Genomic DNA, 7,762 nt, shown 5'->3' with positions numbered 1-7,762 from the left:
GAGCAGGATCTAGAGGATACCTGGCAATCAAACCACTCATTAACCCCAGATCACAAAGATTTGTCCTGGGGTCAGTGTTTTTTTCATTTCAATTTTCATTTTCCTCACAGAAATGTGTGGAATTGAAGGTGTAAACCGACGTTGGTTTTTAATACAGATGCTTAACTAACATAGCACATTCAGCAAAATTTTGCTCTCAGTTACATTGGTGCAACCTCATTGATTTCAGCTTCCTCTGTGTTAATTAGGCATCCATAGAGCTGAGAGAAGGGTTTGGCCCCTATGAGTGAGACTAAAGCCCAGATTTAAGGTTAGCTGCCAGCAGATATATGCACAAAAAAGCAAAGTAGGGAAAAGAAGTAAAGATGCTGTTGAACCAGATCCTCAGCAGCTGTAAATTGGCAGAGCACCACTGAAGTCAGTGCTGATTCACTGCAGCTGAAGATCAGGCCCTTAATCTAATTCTTAACAAATCCACTCTCACCTCTCAATTCTGAAGTAGCGTTCCCTTCCTGTCCCCCACAGCTGCACCACATCTTCCATCTCCCCTTTAGATTCTAGCTGACAGTTTCATTGCCTTGTGAGCACCGCTTAGCTGCAACCTGACTGGTATGTGACCTAATTCCCTACATTCTGTTTCAGTGCCTTTCTGTCATGCTGCTTCACCTTTTGAATTACTTTATTAGAAACCTCGCTGCTCAACATACTGCATGCAAATTGGATAGTGTTCATTGTTGTTAATTCTAGCAAAGTAAATCAAATGTACAAACTTTTACAGGACTCAGTTCTTACTATTATTATTTTCATTTGTGAACACTAAGGCCAATGTAGTCCTGTCTGAATACCAGCTTCAGTGAAAGTTCCTTCTTTCCCTAAACATGTACAAACACTGGGCAATATTTTCTTGGGTTTTATTAACAAGATATTTATTAAGAAAGTTAAGAGGTTTAAAAATCCTTGCCATGCAAATGTCAGAGACAATGAATCATTGCAATAGAGAGCTTTTGTTTGGAGAAACATACAGTAATATAACCATCAGATTCAGATCTCTCTGCTTAACAGGTATTAGCATGTTAGAGTGAACACCTTTACATTAACCATGCCATGCTGTTTCTGGTGATCTTTTTAAATTGAATGATGTCTCTAATTACACATTTAACAAAGAAGACATGTCTGTCAAATTTTAATAATTTAAAAAGTTGGACAGGTGTGCTGAGTTATTTTGCAAGTGAGTGTGCTTTGCCTGAGTATTGAATAAATGGTAGGCAAATATCTAAGTAGCTGTTTGTCCTCTATTCTGCTGGGTTCATAATTGGTATATTAATTTTATGACAACATCCCATATTTTTGAGCCATTCCTCTAGAGTTGGACTATTTTTTTTCCCAATGGGAGACTGTGAATAGCCATGCAGCTACTAGCAGATGAGATTAGTTCTTCCTTTCTTTCGGGTGACTATTTCCATAAGGAAGCCCCAGGAGGATTACTACAGGAACACTTCGTATTTTGTTTATAAACTGTGTCCTAATACACTCTGACTGGATGTGTCCACCGTACATGCATAAAATCTTCCCTTTCACCACAATTTCTCCACTTTTATAGATGGAATGGCTTTTTTTTAATCTGACTCATTGAAATGGTATCTTAACCTTGCTTTCATTGTGCTACAGACTAAGGTTGCTGGTCCTCTTTCCAGATCACAATTCATTTCTCTGGGATAATTTGTCTGTCGAGATCCTTTTCCCAGCATGTAATATGCGGACACTTTTTTTTTTGTTAGGAAAGCTATCTGCAAAGATTGATATCAATTAGTTATTTTTTAAATTGACTAGATGTCATGGCTTCTATTGAAGTTAACTCTCTGTATAAAACAACTTTCCTGCAAAGTTGAGAAACATAATGCCTAACTTGAAAGAACTGGTACCATGAGATAGCGAGCCAGCTTAAGTTAGTTCTGATCTCTAAAAAAGTTAGTTTCTTTACTGAATAGCTGGCCATCCATAGGTATTCCATGGTTTTCTGAATCTTTAAAACTTTCTGATCTGCTATTTGAGTTAAGATCTGGATTATTTGATCTGGATATCACTGATGGGGATTTTTTTATCTCTAGTTCTGTCTTGGATTGCTTCAATAAAGAAGACTTGTGAGACTAAAAGCAACACACCTTCATCTACAGTTGTCTTCATTTGTGACCCTTGCGAACAGGCTACAGGTCCAAAATTGGTCTTTGGTCTCATTTTTCAGGAACCAGAATAAGTGACGACTACCTCATCCATCAAAGTCAGTGGGAGCCTCCATCACTTGTATTCCACTCCCATGGAGTAGTCTTTGCTAAAGGATATTGTAAATTTCTAGGCAGTGTGATTTGTTTTTCTCCAGTTAATCCATGGTAGCCTAGCGATATTTCCTCTGTCACAATTTTCTTGTTCAATAAAGCCCCACTGATTGGCTGGATTAGAGCACATGCAATCCAATATTTGGAACAGCTAGTCTACGCTGTTTAGTGGGTCTGTACAAAATATCTGCATACTCTTTGTCTCTTCTTATCCTATATACATTCTAACAATGGCCTCTGTATTCCTGCTAGGGTTTTATCTGGGGTGATCACAGAGCGATTTTTGAAACAAGTGAGATGCCCTTGGGAAAATACTCCTTTTTGACTGTGACTATTCTTCCCACCCACAAAACTGTATTTCCCCTATCACTCCAGATTTTGTTTACATTGGCTGTAGTAGTGGTTTGACTTTTAAAGCCTAGAGCTCTTCTAGGTTGTTTGAGATTTGAATTGCCAGGCATTTTCTAGAACTCATTGGCCATTTGTACCCAAATGTTTTCTGGAGGAATGGCTTCTGAGTCTGACAAACTGAGAGCTAGCATTTCAGATTTGCCATAACTTAATTTGAATCCAGCAGCTTTCTCAAAGTCTTGGATTTCTTTAGATACGAATTTTAAGGACATGTTTGGGTTAGCTTTATATACTGCTAGAATGTTTGTATCTATTTTCCTGATGTGTTCCTGAAAGTTTTATTCTGGTGACAAATTCATTGTTCCTTATCCTCTGTGCAAAAGGCTCTATGGCCATTGCAAAAAAGTAAAGGAGACAATGGACATAGCTGCCTAGGCAATATTTTCTTTGCATACCTCATCTCCACGCATTAAGGTCCTTCAATGGCCCTTAATTCTTGTCAGTCAAAATGTTGGGGGCCAGCTTTCATTACCATGACAGGGAGTGACTGGGTCCAATCTGCCACCCTAGGCCTAGGGGTGTAGAGAGAGTCAGCACACTGAAGTTCTCCTTAGGGCAGCAGATTATCTTGAGCCATTTCTGCAGAGACTATTTAGATAAGAGCTCAGGCTCACTGCATTCATACAAAATTATAAATCACATATCCCAATATAGTTAACTGTCACAGAAATGCCCAGGTGTGAATCTCATACCTGGTAGCAGGGGAGAGAATAAATAATAATAAAAGCTAATTACAAACACTAACTAGATTTCCCAACATCTCATTAAGCTGTGAAGTGTTATGCCCATTTCACAGGTCGGGAAACTAGAGGCAGAGAGCATAAGTGATTTCCCTAATAGACAGACTCCCAGGTTCTGCAAACTTATAAAAAAATGGCTATTCTAATTGTTATTTAATAGGACAAGAGTGCTCAGAAGCCCCAGCTGGGACTGGCACTGTACAACCATATAATGAAGACAGACAGTGTTATTAATATGGACCCACACCAGTCAGCCTTCTGCATGTTAAACTCTGACTGTCACTGAAAGAACTCCAACAGACCTGCAGGTTAATGTACGCAGCATTGTAGGCATGTTGGTCCCAGGATATGAGTGAGACAAAATGGGTGAGGTAATATCTGCTATTGATGAGAGAGGCAAGCTTTTGAGCTTGCACAGAGCTGTTCTTCAGGTCTGAGACATTAAGTATGTTTGCCAGACCTGAAGAACAGCTCTGTGTAAGCTTCTTATAATCTTGCCCCTCTCACCAACAGAAGCTGGTCCAATAAAAGATATTCCCTCACCACCTTGTCTCTCTAGAGGTTAATGATCATTCAGATTCCTCTGCGAGGAATTTCAGTGGTTTCCTTTGGGGGCAATGCATCATCTTCCCCTGGCTGCGGGCTCACATACCCAGGCACAAAGCTCGTGCCAGTGAAGTGAGCTTCTGTGAGGGGAAAAAGTAGAGGCAGCCAGATGGTGGTAGTACCCTGCTAAGATCTGACTGACCACAAGGAAAACCTATGCGATCTTTGGAATAAGAAGTTATTGGGGACTGGAGTTAAAATGGTCTGATTGGTGGCAAGGGATGGGAGCCAGATTTTAAATCTATCCACGTAGACCTGACTGATACTCATCAAACGAGGAACTAGCAGGCCTTTAACAAGCCAAATTAGCCAGCTTACTCTTCATGGAGCTATTCTGGCTCCTCTCCTAAACAACTGCAGCCAGTTTCAGGTAGGCTTCCCCATTACTCATCTCTTCGCACCTAGGAACAATCCTTCCGACCAAATAAAGCTTTCAAAAGCAAAAGCCTTTGGGGAATTAACTAGTATATGTGATGTCTCGCAGGATTATGGACGGGTGTGGTCACATAGCTAAGCCCAAGAGAAGTCCACGGAAGAAGCTGGAAAGCTCTGCAAAGGAAATTTTCATATTTTGGGAGGGGGAAAATCAAGTTTCCTGTTTTGTCCTCCAGGAAGGTGCTTCATGGTGACAACTGGAGAATGGGACTGTGTGTTATCCAGTGGCTCAGTGTTATCACTGTTATCCCTGAGGCTGCAGCTCTGATTCTCTCCCGTCTTCTGCCTTGTGTAGTCATTTACACCAGTGCAAAGCGAGTGTGAGCCACTCCCTTTCTGGCTTAGTAGCTCTTTTCACCCACTGTGCACTAGGGTAAATCACTACACAAAAAGACAGGCAGCATGTTCTCAGGACTGCTGGTGTTACTAGGTCGTACTGGTTATAATTGTGTATATTTTTCACTGAAATTCTTTACAAATAAAGACCTGTTCTATTCTTGATGTTACAGTCCTATCCCTGTAGCCGCTCTAGCTACATCAAACGTAGCAAAGATGTGTTTCAAGGGAAAAAGTCTGATATTGTTACTCAGGCAAAATCTCCCTTTGGCTTTCATGGGAAATTTGCCTGAGGTGGAAATTTCAGGATTTGGCTCCAAATTACAAACAAATGTCTGCTCAGTTTTTGGACCTGCATCTGCAAGCTGAGCACCCGCCATATCCGAGGAAGTCAGTGATGTTAGACACTGAGCTCTTAGCGAAATCAGGGCCTTCAGGCCTAGTTCTGTTCTCATTGGCACCGCTGGGAGTCTTTTTTTTTTTTTTTCAAGGAAGGCAGGATCTGACCCTGTGTGTGTAGGGTGGGCAAAGAGCACTCTGTTACGGTGGCTGCTGCGTGGCTGGCTGTCAGTGATACAGCATGTCTGTTTCCAGCTGATGTGCTCACTGATTTCCATAGTTGAAGTTTCTTCTTACCATGCACACACCTCGCTGAACTCCCATGAGATACATAACTCTTCAGAAACTCCCAGATCGACAGGCGTGCCTGATGATCCACAGTCACACCTCTTTGGATCTGCTAAAAATATTTTCCTCTACCTCAATACTTAGTTTCCTCCTGTCTATCAAACGTGTCTTTGCTCACAGTATAAGGCAGGGCCAGGAAAGCTTGTGTGACCACAATTCAAGTAGGAACAGTTTTTTTCCATTAAGGCTTGTATCTCAGTGGAAAATATGTGTGTGTATAGCACTTCTCTAAGGCACCAAGCTGCTCTCTGCTTTGGTAGTGATTTACAATCTGAAATCTCAGCAGTATCTTGTGGCTTCCAAGGCTATAACCACTACATAGAATATCAGGGTTGGAAGGGACCTCAAGAGGTCATCTAGTCCAGCCCCCTATCCCAGACAGATTTGTGTCCCAGATCCCTAAATGGCCCCTTCAAGGATGGAACTTACAACCCTGGGTTGAGCAGGCTAGTGCGCAAACCACTAAGCTATCCCTCTGACTGCTACCTATCAACTGAATCCAAACACCAGATCTGAAAACACGCCCCCCCACTACCTCCACGGACTTTGAAAGGTTTGAAATTCAGATCCCATTCTGAATTTTGTACCTTAAACCCATCTTCAATGGCCACAAGAGCTTTCCTGCTCAATGTGCTCCAAGCCTGGGCCAGCCTCTTCCCTTAGATCTGATTTACACCAACAGAACTAACTCCAGCAAAGTCAATAACGTTACACGTGTCCATAAAAGAAGAAGCTTCTGGCCTTTGCAAAGCTTCTTGGTTTATTCACTTTCCTAGATGGGGTGGATAAAGGGGTAAGGATCCTTTTAGTACTGCTGACAGTCGTTGGCTGTAGATGATTTACGCTATGTCTGTATGTTTAATGGGTGTACTATAAGTTGCCTAGAGATGTGCAATACAATTTGTGTGCACACATGAGTTTTGCCAACTGCCAAGTATTCAGGCCTTCAAATCATAAGATGGGCTTTAAAATGGGATTTTAAAACATAATAAAGTTAGTCTTTTTTGTATTTGCCTTCTGGTTTTTGAGCTGAGTTGTGTTTTCATGTTTTTCTCCATAGCCATGAGGGTTAGAAGCATGCCTCTTTAGGAAAATACACAAGATTCTCAACTTTCAGGTTATCACCTGACTCCAGGAGCTGGGGCTTTAAGAACACCAAATATCACAGGACTTGTAAGAAAATAACAAGAGTTGACAATACTGACAGAGAGAAAATGCGCAAATGAAAATCATCATAATTTGAGAAAAGATTTTAATAAATACCAGCAATAACCCCTAAGTAGTATCATCTTCACTTATTCTTTTAACTACCCAGAGTTGTTTATATGCAGTACTGTCCTTTATTTAGCTGACAGTTCACTAGTAGTGTGGGACATTCAAGAGACTCTAGCCACAAAAATGTGGCTCTTATCAAAGAGGACATCAAGCAACAAATGGGAAATTTAAAAATATGTATAGAGTGTTTCAAGCTCATGGTACGTTTTCTTCTTCCTAATGCAAAGCGGGGTTCTTTAGAATCAGCCATTTAAGGTCCAGGAGCTTCTGGGAAACAGGATAAATGGTAAACTTCATCAAAGACAGGTGTTGTAGAATTTGTAATGCAGGTGTATAGTGTAGTGCTTGAGCCAGAGCTGAACCCAGGGCAGTTCTGGGCTCTTGTATCATAAGCAGGCAGGAGCGGCACCAGGGTTTTTGCCGCCCTAGGTGGCAGTGCTCCTCCTCTGAGCATTCGGCGGTGAGGGGGGTCCTTCTGCTCTGCATCTTCGAGGCACTTCGGCGGCGGGTCCCGGAGGAAGTGGAGGACCCGCTGCCGAATTTTCACCGAAGACCCGGAGCAGAAGGACCCCCCCCACTCGCCGCTGAATTTCTGCCGAGGGCGGCAAAATGCTGCCCCCCAAATCCTGCTGCCCTAGGCCTAGTGGAAGTGCCAGCCCTGTAAGCAGGTCTACAATAGGAACTGTACTCGATGGTGGTTTCAAGCCAGGTCTTTGGCAAACAAAATATTTCACCATAATAACGAGCACTGACTGGCACCAAAGGTAGCAGTTTAAAGAGGAAGGCCTGGGACTGAATGGAGAAGGAGAATACATTACCCCCTCGCCCTGTGTGATAGCACTATGCCAGGTCCGACATCCCTTTAATGGCTGGAATAGGGAAGTGTGTAGTAAGGGTAACTTGTCTCGCCTGCCTCACCCATTCTCAGAACCAAACGCC

General features: G+C 42.2%; 1 long non-coding RNA gene across 1 annotated transcript; it reads left to right on the top strand.

Annotated features, from left to right (window-relative positions):
* Positions 1 to 279: 279 nt before the first annotated feature.
* Positions 280 to 3,112, top strand: LOC120401901. Its single transcript, XR_005596823.1, has 2 exons — positions 280 to 609; positions 2,109 to 3,112. It is a non-coding gene; the product is annotated as an uncharacterized LOC120401901 (long non-coding RNA).
* The last annotated feature ends 4,650 nt before the right edge of the window (positions 3,113 to 7,762 follow it).

Source organism: Mauremys reevesii, linkage group 3 (assembly GCF_016161935.1).
Source record: "Mauremys reevesii isolate NIE-2019 linkage group 3, ASM1616193v1, whole genome shotgun sequence".
NCBI classification, from domain to species: domain Eukaryota; kingdom Metazoa; phylum Chordata; order Testudines; family Geoemydidae; genus Mauremys; species Mauremys reevesii.
This window is presented reverse-complemented; position numbering and strand designations above follow the sequence as displayed.